Source organism: Pipistrellus kuhlii, unplaced genomic scaffold (assembly GCF_014108245.1).
Source record: "Pipistrellus kuhlii isolate mPipKuh1 unplaced genomic scaffold, mPipKuh1.p scaffold_m20_p_21, whole genome shotgun sequence".
NCBI lineage: Eukaryota > Metazoa > Chordata > Mammalia > Chiroptera > Vespertilionidae > Pipistrellus > Pipistrellus kuhlii.
In genome coordinates this window covers 4591751-4618351 of record NW_023425520.1, presented here as the reverse complement: position 1 = coordinate 4618351, position 26601 = coordinate 4591751, and the positions used below count along the sequence as shown (strand labels likewise).

Sequence of the window (26601 nt, the reverse complement as noted above, 5' to 3'; positions counted from 1 at the left end):
GAGAGGGATAGAGAGTTGGAAACATCAATGAGAGAGAATCATTGATTAGCTGCCTCCTGCACACCCCCTACTGAGGATATGCCCATGACAGGAATTGAATTGGACCCTTCAGTCTGCAAGACGATGCTCTATCCACTGAGCCAAACCAGCCAGGTCTAAAGAGATATTTTTCAAAAGAGAACATAAGGAAGGCCAAGAGACATATGAAAGCATGCTCAAAATCACTAATCCCAAGAGATGCAAATTAAAACGACAATGCCATACCATCTCACACCTGTCAGAATGGCTGTCATCAGCAAATCAACAAATGACAAGTGCTGGCAAGGATGCAGAGAAAAAGGAACCCTGGTGCACTGCTGGTGGGAATGCAGACTGGTGCAGCCACTGTGGAGAACAGTATGGAGTTTCCTCAAAAAACTAAAAATGGAACTCCCATTTGACCCAGTGATCCCACCTCTAGGAATATATCCCAAGAAACTAGAAATACCAATCAGAATGGATATATGCACCCCTATGTTCATAGCACAATTCACCACAGCTAAGATTTGAAGTCTTAAGTGCCCATTTTAGGCTTTAATCCAGATGAGTGGATTAGAAAACTGTGGTATGTCTACACAATTGAAAATTATGCTGTGGTTGAAGAAGAAGAAGAAGAAGAAGAAGAAGAAGAAGAAGAAGAAGAAGAAGAAGAAGAAGGAGGAGGAGGAGGAGGAGGAGGAGGAGGAGGAGGAAGGAGGAAGAGGAAGGAAGAAGGAAGGCTTAGAAGTAAGGAAGGAAGAGTAGGAATGCCGGAGTAAGGAGGCGCAGGCCGTCAGCAAGAATCAACAGAAGACGGCAAACCAAACGAAGCAAACACTGGTCCGCCTCACGTTTCATCGGCCGCCTCTTAGTCTTCTTCTTACGTCTTCTTCCCCGCCCCTCTCCTCCCTCACTCATCCCTCCTCGCAGCCTCCCTTCTTACCATTTCACGTCCGATCCTTCTTTCGAGCATCATGCTAAGTGAAATAAGCCAGTCAGAGAAAAATAAATATCACATGATCTCACTCATTTGTAGAATATAATGAACAACATAATCTGATGAACAAAAACATCCAGAGACAGAGAAGCATCCATCAGACTGTCAAACCTCAGAGGGAAGGTAGGGGAGGATGGGGTAAGGAGAAGAGATCAACCAAAGGACTTGTATGCATGCATATAAGCCTAACCCAGTGGTCGGCAAACTGTGGCTCTCGAGCCCCCTTGAGTGTGGCTCTTCTACAAAATACCATGTACAGGTGCATGTACAGTGCGATTGAAACTTCATGGCCCAGGTGCAGAAATCTGTTTTCAGCTCTTAAATTTCAATTGTTGTACTGTTGATATGAGTGTGGGCGGGGGGAGGGGGGGCAGTGGGGAGATAAATACACATATGTAATACCTTAATAAAGAAAAATAAATGGAGAAAAAAAATCGAGAAGTGAAAGCGAGAACGTGGCTCATAGTCACTTTGATGGGATCTGGGGAGTAATAACTAAATGTACAACCTCTATTTTAAAAAAGAGAAATAACCGAGAAAGCCAGAAAAATGCAAATGAAATTCAAGAGCCATGACCTATGGTCCTCAGAATTGCCGAACTTAAAGTGCTGACAGTGCTGTGGGGACAACACTTAGGTATTGCCGATGGCCATGTAACCCCCACGGGCACTCTGGAAAGCAGAGCAGCAATCTGACGTTAGCCATGCATGTGTCCAAGGGCCAGTGTTCCCCTGAGAAATGCCCACCTGGGTCCGTGAGAGGACTGCAGAAGGATGCTCTCCATGGTGCTGTTGGAGTTACTGTGCTGGAGGCAGCAAGCTCTTGGATAAGTAGAAGGTGACAGATGCATGCTGTTGAATATCGAGCAGCCTTTATGTACAATGAACTTAAGATAAATACAGCAAAATGGATGGCTCTTAAAACTAGTATTGAATGCTTAAAGAAATGGGATCTGTTGCATGATGCCAGTTAGGTAAGTGCAAATTAGCACACTGCACTATGTCATGAGGGCATGCACCTTGCACCTATCAAATGCTGAAATGGATGTTATGGGGGACGCAGATTGGTTCTGAGAGGAGGACAAAAGATAAAACTGGTCTCGTTTCAGGCTGACCCAGCCACACCCATTTGCCTGAGTCTTTCCTAGTTTGGGGACTGAAAACATCACCTCCCAGCAAAGCCCGTTCACAGCCAATGGGATGGCTGGTCACCCCACACCCACCCAGCATGGCAGACTTAGAAAACCTAATTCAGATCAAGACACTTGTTTGGCAAACAAACAACATTCAGTTGGCTCTGTCTCAGAGGAAGAACCAAAGATGGTATGATGGCCTATGAGGCATACAGACTTCATCTCCACACCTCTCTGACCACATCTGATATCTCTCCCCAACTCACTCTGCCCCAGCCCGCTGGCCTCGAGTCTTCAAGAACCAGCTCTGCCATGGAGACCCACCTGGCACCTACTTAAAGCTGAACGCACCTACTTGAATTTCTACCCTCCCCAGCACTTTCCATTCCGCTTGCCTGGCTTTAGTTTCTCCCCATGGACCTGCCTCCTAGTATGCTCTATATTCGTTTTGTTCCTTGTAATTCTCTATACTAGTGTTGTCGTAAATCAATGAGTAAGATACAAGATGCCTTAATGACCCAATTAATTAGGAGTCATTTGTTGCGTGCGGCCCAGAGGGAGGTGTCTCTTCCAAATCTCTGAGCCCCATCACACAGGAAGTTTCTTATATTTATACCTTTTGAGCTTCTTTGCAGATTTCACAAAGAGCTCTGTGTGGATTATTGTTACAGACAGTTGAACCTTGAATACATAATGAGCTAGTACTTGGCATAAGAATATGGGAATTATTATCAGTATCCTATCTAATAAAAGAGTAATATGCAAATTAACCATCACTGTGACAAAAATGACAGCCCCCATAGCCACAAGATGGCGGCACTCAGTCCTCTTAGCCCTGCAGGAGTCCCCAAGTCCGCCCAGTGATGGCAGTCCAGGGTGTCTAACTGGGAGGCGCCTGCCCTCCACGCAGTGATCCCTGCCCACTGGCAGCAACCCAGGGTTCTGGCTGGGAGGTGCCAGCAGGGCCTCACACTCAAGCCGCATGATCCCTTGGCCCTGGAGGCAGACTGGGCTGGGTTCTCATGCCAGCAGGGCTGGGCACCCTCACTGTGCCATCACCCGGCCAGCGGCAGCAGCTGGACTGGGGTCTCAGCCTGGCCAGGGTGCGATCTCCTTCCAGTGGTGGCAGCCTGGGATCTCAACCATTGAGTCACACCAGCCAGGCAGATATGGAGGAATTTGAAATGTTTTGGGTTTGTTTTTTTTTAAAATATATTTTATTGATTTTTTTACAGAGACAAAGGGAAAGGGGTAGAGAGCTAGAAACATCTATGAGAGAGAAACATTGATCAGCTGCCTCCTGCACACTCCTCACTGGGTATGTGCCCCCAACCACGGTACATGCCCTTGACCGGAATTGAACCTGAGACCCTTGAATCTGCAGGCCAATGCTCCATCCACTGAGCCAAACCAGTTAGGACTGTCCAATATGCTAAAGAAAAAACCTATCTAATAAAGAGGGAATATGCAAGGGAGGGCATTTGGGAGTGACTGGGTTTCAGGGGAGGGCGGTTGGGGACAATTGGGCTGGCAGGGGAGCAGTTAGGCATCGATCAGGCTGGCAGGGGAGTGGTTAGGAGGTGATCAGGCTGGCATGCAGAAGTGGTTAGGGGCAATCAGGAAGGCAGGCAGGCGAGTAGTTGGGAGTTAGCAATCCTAGATTGTGAAAGGAATGTCCGACTGGACAGATCCTATCAGGCCTAAACAGGCAGTTGGACATCCCCCAAGGGGTCCCAGAGTGGAGAGGGTGCAGGTTGGGCTGAGGGACACCCCCTCTCCTGTGCACGAATTTTGTGCACCAGGCCTCTAGGTAGTCTATATTAGTCTATTAAATTTGATGGCTAGCTTGCAAGGTCAGACAGTTAAGTTTATCTTTTTCTATTATTTAAACTGAAAACAAAGTCATTTTAAAGAATAAGAGATTGTCTTAAAGAGGCAAAGTTTACAGTGGCAGAGTTTACAGGACTAGGGATGATCTAGCAATAGCAGAGAATTTCAAACAGCAGTTTTTTATACAAGATGGAGGTTGCTGTGCTTCACCAGAATGCATCCCCAGGTGCCTGGCACAGGACCTGATACACGGGAAAGGCTCAATGAATATCTGTGGAATGTAAGAAAAGGAAAGTAAGGATGGGCTGAGAACTGAAGAGCGGGCTTAGCCCCATCCTGGGCCATGGCAGCAGGAGGCAGGGCCTCCTCATGGGCAGGAAAGAAAGTGCTTCTCAAGCAGAACCAACGCCACAGCACAGTAGCGGCCTCGGCACTTGGTTAATCCATGCAGTCCTGAAGACAACGCCACGAGACAGTGCACGCCTTACTCTCATTTCACAGGTGCACAAACAGACGTGGAGCCGAAACCGATTTGGCTCAGTGGATAGAGCGTCGGTCTGCGGACTGAAAGGTCCCAGGTTCGATTCCGGTCAAGGGCATGTACATTGTTTGCGGGCACATCCCCGTTAGGGGGCGTGCAGGAGGCAGCTGGTCGATGTCTCTTTCTCATCGATGTTTCTAGCTCTCTATCCCTCTCCCTTCCTCTCTGTAAAAATATATTAAGAAGAAGAAGAAGAAGAAGAAGAAGAAGAAGAAGAAGAAGAAGAAGAAGGAGAAGAAGAAACAGAAGTGGGGAGGTTCTATAACGTGCCTGGGCTGCACAGCTAGTGGGGGGGGGGGGGGGGGAGCTGGCAGGCAGCCAGACCAGTCTGTGCTGTAGGAGCTGCCCTGTCCAATGTGGCCAGTCCTGTCCAGTGTGGCCAGTCCGGTTGTGATGGCTGTGAGTGCAAACTATGCACCAGGTTTCAAAGAGAACAAAAAGTAAGTCAAATCTCCCAGGTGGTTTATATCAGGTGCAGGTGATAATATTTTGGCTCCATGGAGTTCAATACACTGTCAGTAGAGTCCTGTCACCTGTTTCTCTTTCCCTTTTCAGTGGGGAGACTGGAAACTTTAGATGATCTGTGGGCTCACAGTATGTTCCTATCGGACTGCGTGGCCTGTGGGCCCCAGCATTGGCGTCCCTGAGGGCCAGTGGGAACGCTGAAGGTCAGAGCCAGGGTCAGACCTGAGCCAGACTCTTCCTGTTACACGGCCTCCAGGTCACTCGCGATGACACTGAACACTGAGAAGTGCTGTCTAGACCAGGAGTCAGGAAATTCTCGTCCAAAGGGCCAGATGGTAAACACGTCAGCTTTGCAGACCGTCTGACATTTGTCTGGAACTTACTTCGCTCTGCTTTTATGGTGAGAAATGACTCATAGGAATATGCCAATGGATAGGTGTGGATTTGTTCTAGTGAAACTTTTTTTCTTTACAAAAGCAGCTGGTAGGCCAGCTCTGCCCAGAAACTAGGCCTATGTTGGGCTTAATACTGAGGAAGGACCCCCTGCCTCCAAGATACCAGCCTCTGCCTTTCATTTCCTTCCTGAGAGTTTCTGCTAGATGTGACTTAGATGCCCCATAGGATCCTAAAGCTCATGTCCAAATAGGAGCCCTCCCTGCACCACACCTTCGCTCTCTGCACCACCTGGCAACTCAGACCGGAAACCTGGAATTCATTCTGTATGATTTCTTTCTTAGCACCCTCTTTTTTTCATCTAATCAGTCACCAATCAAGTATCAGATCCAGCCGGGACCAGTTTGGCTCAGTGGATAGAGCGTCAGCTTGGGGACTGAAGGGACCCGGGTTTGATTCCGGTCGTGGGCATGTACCTTGGTTGTGGGCACATACCCAGTGGGGGGGGTGCAGGAAGCAGCTGCTCGATGACTCTCTCTCATCGATGTTTCTAGCTCTCTGTCTCCCTTCCTCTCTGTACAAAATCAATTATATATATATATATATATATATATATATTAAGTATCAGATCCACATTTTTTTTTTAAATATAAGGTTTCAGGTGCAGCTCAGTCATTCTCTCTGGACAGTTTTTTTTTTAAATAATATATTTTTTTATTAAATTATTATCTGTGTACATATACCATTGCCCCCCACCCATACATGCCCTCCCTCCCCAGAGTTTTGTGTCCATTGGTTGTACTTATATGCATGTATACAAGTCCTTCGGTTGATCTCTTATCTCCCCCAGATCTTCCCAACCTCCCCGCTGTAATTTGACAGTCTGCTTGTTGCTTTACTGTCTCTATATCTATCTTTTGGTTCTTCAGTTTATAATGTTCTTTATCATCCATAAATAAGTGAGGTCATGTGGTGTCTCTCTTTCATTGACTGGCTTGTTTCACTCAGCATGATGTTCTCCAATTCCATCCCTCTGGACAGTTTCCCCAAGGAGGGCCTGAGTGGGGTCTGGAGCTTCCCCTGGCCAGGCTGTCAGCTACAGAAAGAGATATCGCCACCTAGTGGCTGCGCATAGGCACGAGCTGTCTCTGAACCTGAACTGAAGTCCTAGTCACTGCAACTTAAGCACAGTCATGAGGCTTTGGCTAGAAATCAGTGACGCAGATTTCTTCAAGGGTCTTACAGTTTGCAAACCCGAAACAAAACTAGGCAATGTGTAGAAGGTTCCAGAAAAGAAAGTAAAGCTAAGAGTTCTTCTGATAAAAAGTACATTCTTGAGAAGAATCAGTCTCTGGATTCTTCTGGATGACCAGTGGTCTGGATAATGGATGCCAGGCTGTCTGGATCCATGAGCATTCTCTCCTAAGTTCTTCGGGGGGTTACATGCAGGGTTTCTATATCTCTCCAGGCACCACCGAGACGTTCAAAGGCTTAAGCCCTCAGGCCAAAGAAAAGTACTATCTACTCCCCAGGCTTCAGCCCATTTGATCTGAACCAGCTTTGTCCGATTCCCGAGATCCTGCAAAGGCGGAGCCCACAGCTTTGGAGTCAATCAAGAGTCAAACAGCAGGAAGGGTGGCCTTACCCTTCCTGAGAAGGACAGGTGTGGGGAGAGGAGCAGGAGTGCAGTTTGGGACATAACACAGTTGTGGTGTAGATACCCAGGGGTGAGGTTAAGCATGGAGTGGACACAGGGGTTTGAAGAGTATGGGAGAGGGCAGGCTGGAGACACACATTCCTGGATTGGCGCATCTATAACTAGTTAGACCAAGGAGCCTGGATGGGATCGTTCCAGTATTTCAATACTTTGAAAATATCAGACATGCCCTGGCCAGGTGGCTTAATGGGTTGGTGCACCATCCTGTGCAGCAAAAGACCGAGGGTTGGATTCCCAGTGGGGTCACATGCTTAGGTAGAGGGTTCAATCCCAGGTCAGGGCTCATACGGGAGGCAGCTCTGGAGCTCTCCAGACATTAAGAAGTCATTACTATAAAAAATAAAAATAAAAATAAGGAGTGTTAACCTTCAGAGCAGGGAGGCCATTTTGAGAAAGAACTTGTGGTTTGTGGAGAAGCTGATGGGATGGTAGTAATAGTCTAGTTCTTGAGCTGGATGGTAATTCTATGGCTGTTTGACTTATTGGTTCATTATGCTCATGTTTGTATTTTATGCACTTTTTGTATATAGCTCATAACTTTTAAATTTTTGACATAGATATCTGCCAAATAAGGAAAACCCAGGAGAATGAGATGGAATGGCCAGAAATTATTTATGTTGAACCACAAGGAATTGCTTTTAAAATTTATTTATTTGTTTGTTACCACTTATTATTATTTTACTTCAGCTCAGGAATACCCATGACCCTTTAAGAAAAAAATTATTCCAATTTTCCAGGTAGAAGCTGGTGGAGAGAGGGGCTACATTCAAAGACAAATGCTGCATTGGCTCCAGCATCCTGAATGTGGTCTCCTAGCAACACAGGAAGCTGGTCACCAGGGATGCGCCTCTAACTACACTGATTTCCTGCTCCTCTCTTCATAATCACACCTAATAACAACGGAGCACCTCCCCCTTTTAGAGTACATGCACATTTCGTTTCTTTAACCTTCCCTACAGCTCTGTGAGGGAGGTGGGATGATGCCACTTTTACAGCTGGGAGGGGACTTTGTTATCTAATTCAACCTCTTGTTTCCTGAGGAGGAAAACTGGGACTGGAACCCAAGTTGCTGGGCATTCCTGGAGCTTTCTGTTACGCCCAGACTTCGTGATCCCCAAGGACTACCAGGGAGCCGAGTCCGATGCAATAAACAAAAGAGCCTTTTCCATGCTAGCATGGGCTCTGTCCCACTCACACTGGCAGCATGGCACGAGAGAGAGCGAATTTCGCCCAGTCCAGGGGTTTTACTCCAGTCGGTGGTGATGTCACTGCCTCAGCTAACCCTGACTGGTTGGGTGAGGATTAGGATTCAATTACAGAATGGAGGATAACTCCGCCCTGCCCCACAGTGGAGTCAGGAGCCCACCCCGCCCTGCCCTCTCACTTTCCACTCGGTCCGCCCGGCTGGAGGAAGTGGCTGTACTTGCACCTGGCAAGTTGTCAGCTCCAGAGAATGAGCATAAAAGGAAAAAAGATCTTAGTTTTATTATTTATTATTATAATAAAATAAGTTTTATTATCTCAGTTTGATCTCATGGACACCCAGAAGGGTCTTGGTAACCTTCCCAAGCTGCACTTGGGGTCGAGGTCCCAACCTTTAATTGTCCTTTGCTAGGCACCTGGGGCTTTCCGCCCCAGTGACCTGCTGTCCCTGACCCATCCTCCTTGCTCTGCTCATGTCTGTCTGCCTGCCTACTACAGCACCTCACTCCCAGGTGACCTTTCCTCCACTAGCATATCGCTGGTCATGCGTTTTGAACCCCCTGACCTTTCCTCTCTAGGGGAACATTAGGCTTCAGTTGTATTTCAGCTCCAGGCACAGAAAAGCAGCAAAACCAGGCAACTGACCCCATGGCAGCACACCTGAGCCTTTTCCTCCCACTCCTCCTACCCTGTCCCCAGGCATGCCACCTTTACCTTCCACACTTCGAGCTCCATGGGCCCTTCCTTTACATCACATGTGTCAAACACAAGGCCCGCGGGCCAAATCCATCCCGCCAGGCCTTGCAATGTGGCCTGCACCGCACTGTCATCACTGCACTCTGCTGCGTTTCCATCACAATGACAGTTTATGATTGTTCAGTAAACCATTCGGCCCGTGATTTAGGCTGGATTTTAGATTTTGGCCCCTTCTCTGATTGAGTTCGACAACCCTACTTTACATCTATAACTTGTTTCCTAAGCCCATTTATTCTACAAATTACTTCTACCTCTGTGATTTTATAAATAAACTAGAGGCCCAGTGCATGAAATTCATGCATAGGGGTGGGGGGGAGGTGTCCCCTCAGCCCAGCCTGAACTCTCTTCAATTCGGGACCCCTCAGGGGGTGTCCAACTGCTGGTTTAGGCTGGATCCTAGGGAATCGGGCCTAAACTGGCAGTTGGACATCCCTCTCACAATTTGGGACCAATGGCTCCTAACTGCTCGCCTGCCTGGTTGCCCCTAACTGCCCCCACCCCTTGCTGGCCTGGTCACCCCCAACTGCCCTCCCTGCTGGCCTGGCTGCCCCCAATTTCCCTCCCCCCCCTTCCAGTCTGGTCACTCCTAACTGCTTCCCCTGCAAGCCTGGTCCCCTCATACTGTCCCCCTGGTGGCCTGGTTGCCCTCAACTGCCCCCCCTGCCAGCCTGGTCGCCCCACTCAGCCTGCCACTCACTAACCCCTCACTAACCCCCCTGCTGGCCTCGTCTTCCCACATAGCCTGTTTGGCTGTTCGTTTGGTTGTTTCAGATGTGATGGCCACTTAGGCTTTTTTATATATAGATGTTCTCTTATCATTTGAGCCTTGACTCTGAATTCTTTCCTAGCCAGAACTGAAGAACCGAGATTGCTAAACCCAGGTCCTGTCTGACCTCAGAGGTTTAACACTCAGTGCTGTTCCCACTGCCTACAACAGAGGGCGGGATAGAGAGGAGAACCCATGGTCCCAGCATGGCCAGCACCAAGCTGTGGCTGTGAGGCCTGGGAGGGAAACACCACTTGTGTGCTTGTCTTTGTCAACTTGTTCCCAGCACTGCAGTTCTTGGATTCCCCTAGATGAAAATCAAGAGGACACTCCAGAGAAATTTGCAGACAATTAACCTTATGCTTGAGCACAAGGGAGGCAGCACAGACGGAAGTCCTCTGAACTGGCTCAAGATCAGCTCTACTTGGCTGCTTTTATAAGTGGGAGCAAAAAGGTGAGCTTGTGAAGCATTCAGGGATAGAATCTTCTATGTCAGGGTTCCTCCTTCTATAGGTTGCTTGGCAACTATCTCTGCACCAGTGTTTGGGGGCGGGGGGGGGGGGGGGAGAGTAAAGGGGGAGAGACGGTGGTCTTGCTCATGCCATCATCCCAGGAATGACATACAGCATCCAAACCTTGATCAACTGCACTTGGAGAACAGTGGTTTCAACATCTTCTACCCTCTTGGTCTTAACGTGGATTCCTGGCTACCCCGTATTTTTCCATTCTCGGGTCCCAGTGAAACCAGACAATGGATGGGTCAGGGCTGTGCCTGTCACTACTGGAGCCAACTCCGCAGAGAAAGAGGTTGAATTGAATATGAGTGTTTTTATTTTCCAACACTGCTGGCAGTATGGGAGGGCAGCAGGTCAAAAATCTGCTCTCCCCTAACACCCGTAAGCCAGCGGCTAATATTAGGTAGAAGGACAAAGATTACATGGCAAAAGGAATATGAATGGTTGCAGATTACAGGTTACATGACCTAGGGCAGTGGTCAGCAAACTGCGGCTCTTGACCAAATGTGGCTCTTTGGCCTCTTGAGTGTTCTAACGCCACTTCTTCAAAATAGACTCACCCAGGCCGAAAACTGACTTTTGCGTATGGGCCATGAGGTTTCAATCACACTGTACATACGTGCCCGCATGTGGTATTTTGTGGAAGAGCCACACTCAAGGGGCCAAAGAGCCGCATGTGGCTCTCGAGCAGTGGTTTGCCAACCATTAGCCTAAGAATCTGCAAAGCATGAGCACCCCAGGACTCCATTGTTTTGGCAACAGGTTATTAATCTTTCCATGACCATAGGCCATTCTCAGGTAAGGAGAATGCTCGGCATTTGGGGGTAAGCTCCCAGGTCCCAGGGCCAACAACTTCCAGCAGGTCAGAATGCACTTTCTTTTATCAGAACAAAACAATCGCAGCTAACAGAGCATGATTAATATTTCTTATAACTACAACAACCCCCCACTGTTCTATTTTTCTCTCCTGCCCCTAACACAAACAAAACACCACAGAGAAACAAAACACCACAGACTGCCAAAAACGGTTTGACTCAGTGGATAGAGCATCGGCCTGCGGACTGAAGGGTCCTGGGTTTGATTCCTGTCAAGGGCATGTGCCTTGGTTGCAGGCACATCCCTAATAGGGGGTGTTGCAAGAGGCAGCTGATTGATGATTCTCTCTCATCAATGTTTCTAACTCTATCCCTCTCTCTTCCTCTCTGTAAATAATCAATAAAATATATTTAAAACACACACACACACACACACACACACACACACACACACACACACACTACAGACTGGGGGCTTAACCAACAGGCATTTATTTCTCACAGTTCCAGAGGCTGGAGGTCCAAGATCAAGGTGCCTGGTGAGGACCTGCTTCCCAGCTTTCAGACGGCAGCCTGGTTGCTATGTTCACGTATGATGGGAGGAGAGAGAGGGCTTTGGTCTCTCTTCCTCTTATAAAGCCAAACATCCCATCGTGAGGGCCCCACCCTCATGACCTCCTCTCACCTTTATCATCTGCCTCCCAAAGGCCATGTCCAGATCTCTCACGCTGGGGGCTTAGGGCTTCTGCACAAGAATTTAGGGGTTGTGCACAAAAAGGGGCCACATGCTAACCCGACAAGCTCCGGGAAAGCCTCATTGCAGCCTTGCAAACTCAGGATGGTCTGAAATTAAAACTTTAACTGAAAGCAGTTTTTGGTGGGTAGTCGTGTCCTAGGCATCTTCCCAACAGAGGTTAATCTTTGCCTTAACTGAGCCTATTGTCTTTTGGCATCTTCGATAACATGTTGTTGGAATGTCAAAGTCAGTGTCCTTTTTCCAGGCCCCGCTTCGTGGAGACCATACATCCCCTCATTGTCACTGAGTGAACTGTTGACTGTTAAGTATCCTGCACCCACCGAAGTAAAAGAAGTATGTGTCTCTCATTTCACTTTTCATCCAATGCAAGAGGTTTCCCTGCTCCGCTTTCATCACCTCCCTGATCTATCACTAGTGGATTTCATGTAACCCACTTTCCTTTTTATTATCATGTATAAAGCAAGGTGAAGGCTGCCATTTTCTTCTAAAGCATTGTCTCAATCCATTGAGATTCTCCAATTGTCCACAGTTTGGCTTAAATAAACTCACACACATTCTTCACAGGTTTGAATGTTTCTTATCTTAAAAGGGGACACAATTCAGTCCCAGCAGCAGTTCCTGCCATTTTGGTGACTAGCCCTATGAGGGTTTGGGGACTTTTTTCTTTTCTTTTTCCTTTTTAAAAAAAATATATTTTATTGATTTTTTACAGAGAGAAAGAGAGAGGGATAGAGTATTAGAAACATTGATAGAGAATCATCAATCAGCTGCCTTTTGCACACCCCCTTCTGGGGATGTGCCCGCAACCAAGGTACATGCCCTTGACCGGAATCGAATCTGAGACCTTTCAGTCCACAGGCCGATGCTCTATCCACTGAGCCAAACGGGTTTCAGTGTTGGGGCTTTTTTCTGAACCTTGTGTCCTCTGAACCTCTTATCTTCTCCAGATATTTACAATAATGGGGGTGCCCTGTGGGCTTGTCCTGGGCCTGCTCCCCCATGGGGGGCTGGCAAGCAGGGCAAGATTCGCACCTCCTTCTCTCCCCTCAGGTGCTGAACTGGGCCCGGGCATTCAGAAGCCTCGTAAATGCCAGCGGCTGGAATGAACAGTCAGGCCGTGTCCTCAGCCAACCCTGAGTGACCTGGGCAGCCGCCCAGATGCTTTCTGGGAGTCAGCAAGGCTTTGCTGGGCCGCGGCCTGGAGCGAGGGCCCGCCAGGTGCCAGTACATCGCGCTACAGAAAAGCTTCCTTTTATCCGCACCCCTGCCCCTCCCTGTTTTGGCTGCATCTCTGAGACAAGGTGGTCAGAGCTGGCAGAAGCCAGGTGTCTGGAAATGAGATTTGGACCCGTTTTTGCTGTTTGGTTTTTTTTTTTACTCCTCCCCCCTGGACCCCTAAATCACTGTGTGAAGTGAGTCTCCTGAGCAGGCGCTTTCCTGGTGAAGGGGCAAATGGGAAGTGAGGGAGCAGAAAGTTACACTGTGGGCAAAGCTCGCCTTCAGAACCTGCCCCGTGCTTCATGCCTTTGCCAAGTTTCCAGGGTCTGTTCTACGCCAGCGTGTCCCACCTGTTCCCAGGTGTCCCAGGCGCCGCCCTGGGCAAGGATGAGCTGGTGTTCCAGGCCTGGGTCTTTCTCTGGCCACTCCGGGCCCAGTGTGGGGAAGGCTGGCTCTTCTCTCCTGCCTGTCTAGTCCCTTTTCTCCACTCCCCCCATCCCTCAGGTCTCTGCTCCCCGCTTGTAGCCAGGCATTTTGAACTGAGTCTCACATGGCTTTGTATTGCTATTTAATTTCTGTTATCTTCTCCCCCAAATCACAATGTAAGCCCCTTGGGCACTGCATTAGTTTTATTTATTCCTAGTACACACACACACACACACACACACACACCACATACACGCACACACACACAAAAGTATGATACTTCAGGACGGCGCTTCGTGAAAATTGTTCAGAAAATAAGAAGACAAGCCACACACTGGGAGAAAATCTTTGTAAAGGACTGTGTCCAAAATACAAAAATAAAAAACAACCCTCAAAACTCAACAATAAGAAAACAAACAACCTCTCTCTCTCTCTCTCTCTCTCTCTCAAATTAATGTAAAACATTTGTAAAATGCAGAAAATATCTGAAAAGATACCTCACCAAAAAAGATAAGCAGCCCTCAGATTGGCTCAATGGATAGAGCATCAGCCTGTGGACTGAAGGGTCCCAGGTTCGATTCTCGTCAAGGGCATGTATCTTGGTTGTGGGCACATCCCCAGTAGGGGGTGTACAGGAGGCAGCTGATCAATGTTTTTCTCTCATCGATGTTTCTAACTCTATCCCTCTCTGTAAAAAAAATGAATAAAATATAGTTTTTTTTAATAAAAGTTAAGCAGGTGACAAGCAAGAACATGAAAAGATGCTCCACATCATGCATGATCCGGGGAAAGCACATTAAAACAGCAGTGACACGGAATATATACCTATTGGAATGGCAAAGCCTGGAACCCTGACAACACCAAGTGCTGGCGAGGATACGGACAACGGGGCTCCCCTTCATTGCTGGTGGGAAGGCAGAATGCTACAGCCACTTTGGAAGATAGCTTGGCAGATTCTTAATAAACTAACTCTTCTTGAAACCCAATAACTGCATTATGTGACTTTTTTCTCATTGTTTTTGTTAATCCTCACCTGAGGATATTTTTTTCCATTGATTTTTTTTTTTAGAGAGAGTGGAAGAAAGGGAAGAAGAGAAAAAAAAAATATATATTATATATATATATATATATATATATATATATATATAGAGAGAGAGAGAGAGAGAGAGAGAGAGAGAGAGAGGAATCAATGTGAGAGAGACACATTGATTGGTTGCCTCCCACACATGTCCTGACTGGGGTGGGGTTTGAACCTGCAGCCCAAGTACATGCCCTTGACCAGGAATCAAACCAGAGACCCTTCAGTGCACCGGCTGATGCGATAACCACCGAATTATACCATTCGGTGCGCTAATTGTTTTTATTGTGGTAAAATACACATAACATAAAATGTACCCTCTTAACTATTTTTTAAAATATATTTTATTTATTTTTTACAGAGAGGAAGGGAGAGGAATAGAGAGTTAGAAACATCGATGAGAGAGAATCATCAATCAGCTGCCTCTTGCACACCCCCTACTGGGGATGTGCCCTTGACCAGAATGGAAGCCCGGAGCTTTCAGTCCGCAGGCCGACGCTCTATCCATTGAGCCAAACCGGTTTCAGCCCCTCTTAACTATTTTACAGTTCAGTGTCATTAAATATATTTATAACATTGTACAATAATCTCCTTCATCTTGTAAAACTGAAGCTTTGTTCTTATTAAACAATAACGCCCTGGCCCCCATCTGCTAGCCCCTGACAACTTCCATTCTATTTTGTCTCTATGAATTTGACTAAGTGAATCATATAGTGTTCGTCTTCTTGTGGCTGGCTTATTTCAGTTAGCACAGTAGCCTTATTTCATCCATATTGTAGCATCGTTCAGCATTTCCTTTTCTTTTTATTCCACTGTGCGTATATACCATTTAAACTGAACATACTCTCACTACATAACCCAACAATCACACAATCTGGTATTTAGCCAAATGGGTTGAAAATGTATGTTCACACAAAGACCTGCACACAGATACTTATAGCAGCTTTATCCATAACAGCCAAAACTTGGAAGCAACCAAGATATTCTTTAGCGGGTGAATGGGTAAGGAAAAGGAAAGAAAGGGGAGAAGCTCCGCCCACAGTGGGCAACAAAGGATGACCGCATCCTAGAAAACAGGTTCCATGAATGAAATGATGCTTTAGAAATACACACTCATATGTGCTTCCTGGAGAAGAGGCAAAGCCATCCTCGCCGCTCCTGGGGGCACATACGTGCGGTGTGCGGCTGTGCGCTCTGAGCAGACGTGGGATGCTCCCAGGGGTTAGACACCTGCATCTGGATCTGGATCTGGATCTGGGTCTGCTGACTTGCCTAGGGGCCCTGGCCGGCCAGCCAGCAGCTTTCCGGGTCTCTGGTTCCACGTCTGAACAAGATGCTTGGACAGACAGGATGTTCTCTAAAACCTGCTGGTTTTATAATTTGGCCCTGAAAATGGCAGACACACACTGCGGTATGAGACGTGGACCACGAGGGGGCGCTGCTTCCTAGGAGAAAGTGGACTTCTTCCCAACCACTTCCTTAGTATCCTCACTCACTGGAATGGTCATGACGGAACAGGACAGACAGTCTCACATCCTGAAATGTGTCCTAAGAAAGTCATTCCTGTGGCCCTTGAAGGGGGCGGAGCAGGGGGGAGGTAAAGGGGAGAAGAGTAGAGGGCAGGAGGGTGCTGCTTCCCTCTCGCTCTGGCTCTCACAGTGCCATGCCCTCGTCCAGGGGGAGTTGGGGTTTGAACCCAGATTCCCTGACAGCTCTGGATCCACTGTGTGGTTCTGTCTCCTCAGCAGCACAGGGCCTGGAAGATGGGGGATGGCACAGCCGAACCTAAAGCCGTGAACATGTGGTCATGATTTTATCTCCTCTAGAGCAGAGGCCTGCTGCCCTCTGCAATGGGGTCTCCCAGGCCTTGGGTTCAACAACAGTGCAACAATGAACTACCCAAGCTCGTTTCTCTGGGATGGGGGCAGCAAGGCGCAGATGGGCATCTTGAAGCCTCCAGTGTGCGGTCCCTAAGTACTTGAAGGAGGTGTCAAGCCCCAGCTTGACCACTTAGCAGCTTTGTGGCTCTGAGGCATGGCTCCCTGGTCGTAACAATTAGTAGAAACCATATACTAGCTGCTCAATAACGATTACTTTCCCAAGGACAATGGTCATGGTGTAATTTATGCCGGTAAAAAGCTGTAAACAACTTGATGTCTAACAACAGGGGAATGATGCCATAGAGCATGGCAGTTTCAGACCCTGGAACAGTCTAACACCATTAAAAGGCAGACTGAAAACTGCATACAAAATAAAATAGTTAAGAATGTTAAAAGCTGAGCACAAAAACTACTTTGGTTTTAAAGAAAGATATCCTGAAGGTGTTCGTTTGTGGGTGAAGGGACACCGGGTGACAGGCTTCTCCATGTTCCCTCCCACATTTTTTGAATGTTCCACCAGGAGTTTGCTTTGTTTGGAATGAGACAAAACGTAATTTACAAGGTTAGTTCCCTTTCATTTTATACCTTTTTGGTTAACATTTTAGCGGGAGAGATAGGACTGGAAGTGGAGGGGTCAGAGAAGAGGGTGAGGGGAGAGGAAAGAGCTCAGTTCCACTGGCATTTATTGAACATTTGCCAAGTGCAGACTCTGTGGAAGGTACTGACTGGCAGCTGAGAAAGGCCTCAAAGAATTAGGCATTGCTGGGCAGACAAGGCAAGAAAAAGCATGGCATGTGCAAAGGCCCTGGGGTATGAAACAGCAGGCGTGGGGAACAGCCAGGAGGGTCTATGAGGGAGAGGAGAGGATGTGGCTGGGGATGAGCAGGCTGGAGAGGGGGTGTCAGAGGTATGAAAGGGTTCCGACTACATTCTGTGGGTCCTGGAGATACTGTGGTTCCTTTTTTTTTTTTTCAGTTGAAATTTTATTGAGATTATTGTAGATGCACATGCAGTTCTAAGACACAACACAGAGAAACCCTCATATACTTTGCCCATTTCTCTCCAGTGGTGACATTATAAAATTGACATAGGTGCAATCCACTGATCTTCCTCGGATATCCCCAGCTTTGCCTGTAATGCGCATGTGTGTGCATTAGGTTCTATATCACTTTATATAAGTTCTTATATCCACCACCGCTGACAAGGTATTGAACAGTCCAACCACAGAAACTTTTTAAAAATATATATTTTATTGATTTTTTACAGAGAGGAAGGGAGAGGAATAGAGAGGTAGAAACATCGATGACAGAGAAACACCGATCAGCTGCCTCCCGCACACCCCCCACTGGAGATGTGCCTACAACCAAGGCACATGCCCCCGACCCAGAATCGAACCTGGGACACCTCAGTCCGCAGGCCGGTGCTCCATCCACTGAGCCAAACCGGTTTCGACTAAACTTTTATAGTCAATCACACTGGCCCCCTCCTACTTCCACTGCCCACTAGACCAGGATACGGAGGAGGGGCCTGAGAGGTCAGGCCGAGGTCACAGTGGTTGGGGTGGGCGGTGCGTTCGGGTGCCACGTTTGGGGCATGCTAGGCTGGCTGTGGCCATGGCATGTCTGGAAGGCCGAGGGGATGCCAGTGGGTTTACAGATCTAAGCTGCGGGGAGACGCTGGAGCTGAGGCTGTGGTGGAGGTCACCACCTGTCACCTCCGGTGCCCTAGGTGAGCTGGGGAGGGAGGGGGCGAGGGGAGGGCTGAGGAGGGAGCCGGGAGGATACAGGCAGCATCTGTGGTCATCCACGTTGGGTTCCCTCTGCACCCAGGCTCACAGCCTGGCGCCTTGCTTTTAAAGCTATCTGCTCCCCTAAACAACCTTCACCTCCCGGGCTGCGACTTGGACCTCATTGGTCACTGTGGGCGGGTGTGGAGCCAGAAGCCGGTACTGTTCCCCCCTGCCCCAAGTCACACCCTGGGGCGGAGCGGGGGAGGAGGTCTCAGACTCCAGTCCCTCTCCCTCGCCCTCTTCTTCTCCGGCCTCCTTGGGCCCAGGGGAAGCGGTGGCCATCGTCCTGAGCTCCGCCTGGAGGTGGCCCCCAGCACCAGCCAAGGTGGGGCGGGGTGGGGGGGGAGTGGGAAAAGGGCTGAACCAGTGGCCACCAGCCATGCCCAGCAGCTGGAGCCAGAAAGCCAGCAACCTCTGTCCCAGGGGCCGCTGCACGCCTCCCAGCTCAAAAGGGCCGCTGCGGGCGCTGCGGGTCTGGGCAGTGCCTGTGCTGGAGGCGGGGAGGGCGCCCTGCCAGGCTCCCCGCCCTCCCGCCGCGCTGGCTGCGCCGCCCAGGCTCGCTGTACCTGTCCTCATTCCGGTGGATGCTCCTGCCCTGACTGAAGTCTCTCCTTGCCCCACTGAGGTCTAAATAAACAACGAACATAAGACTATCTGCTTCAGGCCTGCTGAAGCCTGGCCCTTGTTTAAGAAGCCCTGGGATTCTGCACGGAGGGCTCTCCCCGAGCTCCCTCTATCCCCCACCACCTCCTCTCTGCTCCTAGTGTGAGGCGCAAAGCCGGGCCAGGAATGTCCTCTGCACAATGTACACTCCCTTAGCTGGGTCCTAGTCAGTCTCCCGAGTGCAGGGTTGTTAATCCTGGCCCTGCCTAGCAGGGGGGAGGGGAAGGGGAGATGGAGGGGAAAGAGGAGGAACGGATCTTAGAGGTCACCGAGTCCGAAACCTTGCATTCCCAAAGGAGAGAGCGGATCCCGGGGGAGAGAGGTCTGTGGGAGGTCAGAGAGGAGGTCTGCTGGAAGAAGGGGGCTGCTTGTGGCCCACTGGGATCTGCTTTCCCCCCGAGGAGACAGCAGGAGAGACAGATGCAAGTTCCTGAACTCCTTCCTACCTGTGTCCGTGTTTATTGAGCGTCTACTGCGCGCCCGGCGGCGCTGGGCTCTGTGCGCCAGGAGCTGGAGGAGCCTCGGACCCTCCCGCAGGAAGAGAAGGGCGTCCAAGGGTTAAATTCCTGGAGCGCCGAGGAGGGGGGGAGCGGAGGAATCTTCCGGAGGAAAACCCCCTCCCAACCTCCCAGGCTTCGGAAGCCCGGGTGTGAAGGGCCCGGGGCTGCTGCGCCCGGCGCCCGGCCCCCTCCGGCCCGGGGTGCGGGCTCTCCAGTTACAACAAAAGCAGCGGGGCGGGCGGGCGCGGGTCCGCCCTTGGGAAGGGGTGGGTCCGGGGAGGGGTTTGCAGCGCCAGGCCCCTTAAAAGTCCTGGGAAAGGCGTGAAGGCGCTGCTCCAGCTCGCGGCTCCCTGAGCTTGGAGCTCGCTCTCTCCGGCCGGGAAAGGGGCTCGGCGGCGGCGGCGGCGGCGGCGGCGGCGGGGCGCGCGGGTGCAGACGGGGGGGTCACGGAGGGAATCGTGGCCCCAACCAAGCCAGGGCGGACCCCCCCTCCTACCAAGTAAGCGAGCTCCCTGCAAACCCCCGGGGAGCGCAGGGGCTCGAGGGAGGGGGAGCGCCCACGCGAGGTCTCCAGACTCCATTCCGCGCGGGGCCCTGGGCGGCGGCACCCACCGTGAAGGCTTCTCGATCAGAGAGGTGCGGGACGTGCTGGCTGACGGGCTCCCCTCTCGGCTGGGACGGACCCGCCCAGCCCCACTCGCTGGAGCCGGGCCGGCGCAGCAGCTGGCGCGCCCGGGGAAGCGGGGCGCTGGGCTCCCAGCTCGCCTGTGGCGCCTACAGCCAGGCAGGGCAGAGCCCGCCGGAGCTCAGGGTGCGATCGGTGCCTAGGAGGGTGCGGCGTGGGGCCAGGGACACCGGGACGGAGTTCGTTGGTGCCTGGAGTTCTGGCTTGTGGGACGTGGAGGCGCAGGGGATGAGGGCGCGCTGAGCTGGGGCTTTGGGAATGCGGAGCGCACAGGGCTGAGCGGGGTGGGGGTGGGGGCCCCTGGGCCTGAGCCTGGGAGCTCCAGCGCCCACTGCCTGGATTTGGGGTTCTCTTCAGCCTTCCAGTTGGGTTCATCTGAGCGCCTGAGCGTCCTGAGTCCTGTGGGAAGGGAGGCGCGGTTCGCGCCCCAGGTACTGAGCTCCCAAGTCGCCCTGGCTCTTCCCGGGACCGGGGAGTCTCCCGCCGTTTGGAGAAAGAGATCCTGGAGCGGGAAAGAACCAGCACAAACGAATCCACGGGTCGTGTGAGCAGGATCGCCCCGGGGTAGAGCTAATCCCTGTCCTTCGAGATACTCCTGTGGTCCTCGGTGACTGCAACTTTTACGCAGTCACCTTTGGCCACTGCGCTCCGCCCCCAAACCCCCCAAATCTGGGAGCCCTAGGTGTAGTTGCCTGCCTGGGGCGTCGCTGTATAGTCGCTGTATATCAGCGCCCGGTTAGAAATGATCAGAAGAATCGAGCGTGATTGAGATTCTTTTCTCTCTCTCATCTCCCCCCCCCCCCCAAACATCACCAAATACCAGCGAGGTGGGGCGGGGGGAGGAACGGGGTGCAGCCCTTGGCTGAGGGTGGGGGGACTGAACTGCTTGTGCTGGAAACCTCAGAGATGTGCGTGAAAGTCAGAAACGTACCCCAAATTAATTTCGTCGTCTGAAATCTTGGAACTTAGGAGATGAGTTCAGTCGTTTTTTTCTGCAGAAGAGGAAAACTGCTGAAAGTCCAGGCCACTGGCTTATTCAGTGTCGGACTCGAACTCATATCCCCTGCACCACAGCCGGCCTGTCTTTCCGTGACCCGCAACGCCCACGTGTCACTCTTGGTGGAGTGATTGCGTTTGTTTATGGTGTCCTTCATGTGCCTGGTCAGTGGCCAGATGAATGACTGACCTACTGGCCAATGCCTTAGCTGAATTATCACTCTTACTCTCCTGCATCCTTCATCCCTTTGTCCTGGTCCCCTTCCTGGTTCCTGGTATCTGTCCCTGGAATGACCATCAAACCCATGGCAAGATCACCCATGTACCTGTGGATACCTCAGGATTGAGCCTCAGTGGTGTGTGTGTGTGTGTGTGTGTGTGTGTGTGTGTGTGTGTGTATGAGAGAGAGAGAGAGAGAGAGAGAGAGAGAGAGAGAGAGAGAGAGAGAGAGAGCGCGAGTGCACATATGTTTGTCTCTCTGTGACTTTGTGTTAAAAAGTGACTTGGTCTAAGGCAGTGGTCGACAAACTGCGGCTCTTTGGCCTCTTGAGTTTTTAGCAAAGGCCAGCTTAGGAGGACCCTCATTAAGTTAATAATAATGTACCTACCTATATAGTTTAAGTTTAAAAAATGTGGCTCTCAAAAGGAATTTCAATCATTGTACTGTTGATATTTGGCTCCATTGACTAATGAGTTTGCCGACCACTGGTCTAAGGCCCCTTAGCCATTAAGTGGCAGAGCTGAATGAAACTTAGGTCTGAGGACAACGTATGCACTTGGCATTCTGTTGCAGGGCAGATAGAAAATTCCATGAAGTCACTTCCCTCTCTCTCCTCACATCTGGGCTCCTTGCCTGGCCCCTTCCCGCCTGGCCCCAAGTCCCTGTCCTCCGACCACTGGATGCCAATGTGGAGAGGCCTTGTGAATTGAACAGATTTTCTGTGCTCTAGAGATGACCCTCAGTGAAGCTCTCAAATGTTCCAGAAAAGTCTGCTTTGTTTATTTAAAAAGTATTTTCCTGAAAAATTTTAAATATGCACAATGGTAGAGAGAAGGCCCCCAATTCAACAGTTAATCAACATTTTGCCGCCCTTGCTTTTATCTCTTTTCTCTTTTTTTACTGAAGTATTTTAAAGCATCTTCCGGACATCCAGTCATTGCATCTCTAAAAATATTAAAAAGTCATGATGCCATGATTGTACCTAGGAAAATTAACAATCATTCTTTGGCATCATCGAATACCCAGTTCATATTCAAAATGTCCCTCCAATTTCCTTTTTACAGTTGACCTGAGGTCTGTTGATTTTTAAAATTGATTCATATTGTATGTTGTTTCTTATTTGAGTCTCACAATGTCCCACTAAAGAGTAAAATGGGTATTTTTTTTAGCTTTCTTTTTTAAAAATATATTTTATTGATTTTTTAAAGAGAGGAAAGAGAGAGGGATAGAGAATTAGAAACATCAATAAGAGAGAAACATCGATCAGCTGCCTCCTGTACACCCTCACTGGGGATGTGCCTGCAACCAAGGTACATGCCGTTGACTGGAGTCGAACCTGGGATCTTTCAGCCCGACCTTTCAGTCCGCAGGCCGACGCTCTATCTACTGAGCCAAACAGGTTTAGGCTTTTTTAGCTTTTTAAAAAATGTCTTTATTAATTTCAGATAGAAAGGGAGAGGGAGAGAGACATAGAAACATCAATGATGAGAGAGAATCATTGATTAACTGCATCCTGCATGCTCCCCACTGGGGATCAAGCCCGCAACCTGGGCATATACCCTGACCAGGAGTTGAAACATGACCTCCTGGTTCATAGGTTGATGCTCAACCACTGAGCCACACTGGCAGGGCAGGACGGGTATTTTTTGGTTCGTTTTATAATTGAGTAACCTGACAAACAGATAGGCTGTGCGGATGGCACAGCTGCGGATGGCGGGCCAGGACCTGCCCCGGCCGCACCCCTGGGCACTGGGCAGGGATGTCAGCTGCTCTCAGAAGCAGGCATTTGGCTCTGGCTTCATCCCGGGCTTATCACTCCTCATCCACCTGCCGTGATAAATCCCTGCGGGAATATTTAGCAATTGGCCATTTGGTGCTGGATATAAACTGGCTTCCAAGTCAGGAAGCCTGGGTTTATTTCCCAGTTTATTGTAAAACTGTACAAGAAGTGACTTCTGTCTGAGGGGCTCAGAGGCGGCCCTCTGAGTTAGGAGCCGGATTATTTCCCCGTCCTCTGGCTCCAGGGTCTGAAAATAGGCGGGATGAGTGAAATGGCTGCAGCTGGAATTCCTGGGACCGACAAAGGCAAAGGCCCGGGAAAGAAAGCTCTTTGCGAACAATCACCCCTCACTGATCATCACCCAGGGACTGACAGGAATCACCTTTCATCGCCTCCTAAAGTCTGAGTCAGCACAGAGGCTCCCGTCCACAGTCCTTGGTTTATGGACAACTTTGTTGAGCCTGCCTTTGTCTGATGAGGATGTAGGACACCAGAATTCTTACTTTCAGCATTTTCATTCACTTTGAGATGGGGTGGTAAAGGAATCATTCTTACATTTTATAAATGAGGCTCATGAGTCAGAATTCTCCCTCCTTGGCTGGCTGTAGGAAGATGGAATCTCATTTATTGACTCTTAATTTTTTTAATATATATTTTTATTGATTTTAGAGAGGAAGAGAGAGAGAGAGAGAAACATCAATGATGAGAAAGAATCATTGATTGGCTGGCTCCTGCACACCCCCTACTAGGGATGGAGCCCACAACCCAGGCATGTGCCCTTGTGTGGAACCGAGCCCAGGACCTCTCAGTCCACAGGCGGAAGCTCTATCCACTGAGCCAAAGCAGCGAGGGCTTGACTCTTAGATTTTCTGCTCTTCTGTTCATTGCCCTGAAATAGACATGGAAAAGGCAGACCTTCCATGAAACAGCCAGTCAGGGATGGACGAACTGGTTGCTCCAATTCCCTTATTCAACAGCAGAACTCAAAGGGGCAAAACATCAACCTTAGACCACACTGTCTTCTGACATGCTCCTCCCCTCCGCTACAGGCTGTCTCCGCGGGGCAGAACTCCTAAGTGGCTCCACACCAGCAGCTTCCTTCCTTTGATCGTTTTGGGAGCCTTGGGAGGTACAGCACCCTGCCCCGTGCCTGCCGGGGTCCAGAAGAACAGCTTGCAATTGCTATAGTTCATGGCCCTCGGAGACAGCCCTTCCCGTTCAGTCCTCAGGGCCGGGTCACACAGGCCCCCCTGCACTCAGGACCTGGGTGGGCCTTGAGGGCTCAGATGGCGTGGCTGGGTTCTGCCCCGCTCCAGGCCACAGAACCAGCAGGACTGGCGAGTGTGGGCAGAAGAGGCAGAGCCACGCACGTGTCCGCAGAGACATGGCTGCAGCGACGCACTGCCTGTCTTCTAAGTCTCCGGCCGTGTCTGCATTGAAACGAGTCTTCAGACCTTCTCATCCTAGTAATTCCAGTTGTGCTCCTGCTGATGAGCATGGCACCTCGGTCGCAGGGGATACATCTGGCCAGGTGTGCCGGCCAGTCTCTTCCCTTCCCCTCCCCTCCCACCTGCTTCAGAGAAGTCTTTATGCATCAGGACCACCCTTTCAGAATAGCCACCTGTCCGAGGGTGAGAAAGCATGATGGTGACAATGTAGATAAGATTTCTGCCAGAGTTTTTTGAATCTTCCCCCCCACCCCCAATGTATTTTTATTGATTTTAGAGAGAAAGGGAGAGGGAAAGAGAGACAGAAACATCAAGAATGTGAATCATTGGTCGGCTGCCTCCTGCATGCCCCCTACTGGGGATCGAGCCCATAACCTGGGCATGTTCCCTTGGCTAGAATCGAATCCAGGACCCTTCAGTTCGCAGGCCAATGCTCTATCCACTGAGCCAAACTGGCTAAGGCTCTGCTCAGGGTTTTTGAAAACATTTGCAGAAACAATCTACCCCGGCAAATGGTATGTGGCAAGTACAGGTGCAGAGTGAGAACTAACTCAGGGGATAATGAGGACGAGATTAGGCCCACCGTTAGTAAGTTCTTGCCCAAGGCTTTTTCATGCCTTCCCTTGGAGTACCTTTAATGTTATGATTTGTGATTTTATATGTCCGTGGTGATTTTTCTTTTTTGTTTTTTCCTTGTCAAAATCTCTGTTAGACAAACAGGCACACAGGCCACGTGGCTGTCCCATGGCAGCACTCCCACGTTCCCTGATGTGTTGCCAATGGAATACTAAGTGAATCTTCCGAGGCGATCACGTCGCTTGCTTACAAAGCATGTGTTTTATGAGAAGATAACTTATGTCGATGACTTGTGAACAGCTTAATTTGCTCCGGCAGTTGCTTTATACTGTCCTTCTTGATCTTGGATCCACGAACTTGCCCCGCCCCCAGCCTTGTCCTGGGTTCCACGGATGTCCTGGCACAAACTTTCCAGAGTGTCCACACAACACAAAGATCTAGAAAGAAAGCTGTTTCCCTATTTATCTTCTCAAAGCTATATATATATATGATTTCAGAGAGGAAGGGGGAGGGAGAGAGAGATAGAAACATCAATAATGTGAGAGAATTATTGATCAGCTGCCTCCTGCACGCCCCCCCACTGGGGATGGAACCCACAACTCAGCCATGTGCTGTTGACCAGAACCGAACCTGGGACCCCTCAGTCCATAGGCCGATGCTCTATCCACTGAGCCAAACCAGCTAGGGCTCAACGCTTTTATAAAAACCAACAAAAATACACATTTGAGGAAAGCACATTTTTTTTAAAGTAAACTCTTCACCCTTCCTCCCAAGAATAATGGTGGCATACCTGGGTAAGCACCACCAGTCCCAAGCCTTTATCTGGACAGACTTTGTCATCAGATTAGCTGGAATTGCCCTGGCAGGCCCATTTCCAAGTTGTAAGAATAATCTTTTAAAATACTTTTAAGCTGCCCTGAATTCAGGAGGTCTGTCTGAGAGAGCCTTCTGCTAAGCAAGTTTAGTGCATTTTAATGATCAGGAAAAACTAGAATTTATACATCAGTGAAACCCTGTTGGGTTAACCATCCTTTTCAATGGCTCCTCATGTTCTTAAATTAATATTCTCCATATGTGTGTGTTTTCTTCCTTCTGGAAGCTCTCAAAGCCATGCCCACTTCTCCACCCAACTCCCAACCCCCTACCTCATCTGTTGCAACAACGTCATGATTTACCCCAGTGCCACCCTTTGCCTGGAGAGCTGGCCTCCTTTCCCTCCATCCTTTTTAATTTTTTTAAATTCTGACCCAAGAATATTTTTCCTATTGATTGCTAGAGAGAGTGGGAGAGACGGAGGAGGGGGAGAGAGAAACACAGAAACATTGATTGATTGCCTCCTGATCACACCCCTACACGGGCCGGGGAACCTGCAACCAAGGCATATGCCCTTGATCGGGAATGAAACTGCTCTGTCTGTGGGCCAATGCTCTAGCCACT

General features: G+C 49.6%; 1 protein-coding gene across 2 annotated transcripts in view; it reads left to right on the top strand.

Annotated features, from left to right (window-relative positions):
• The first annotated feature begins 19783 nt into the window (after window positions 1-19783).
• The window catches only part of LOXL2 (lysyl oxidase like 2), a 99975-nt gene continuing 93157 nt past the window's right edge, over window positions 19784-26601 (top strand). Inside the window, exon 1 of one of the 2 annotated variants that reach the window (XM_036449904.2) lies at window positions 19784-19958. The gene's annotated coding sequence lies outside the window, so the exon portion shown is untranslated. The remainder of the gene's footprint in view (window positions 19959-26601) is intronic. The other variant, XM_036449903.2, reaches the window with a different exon arrangement.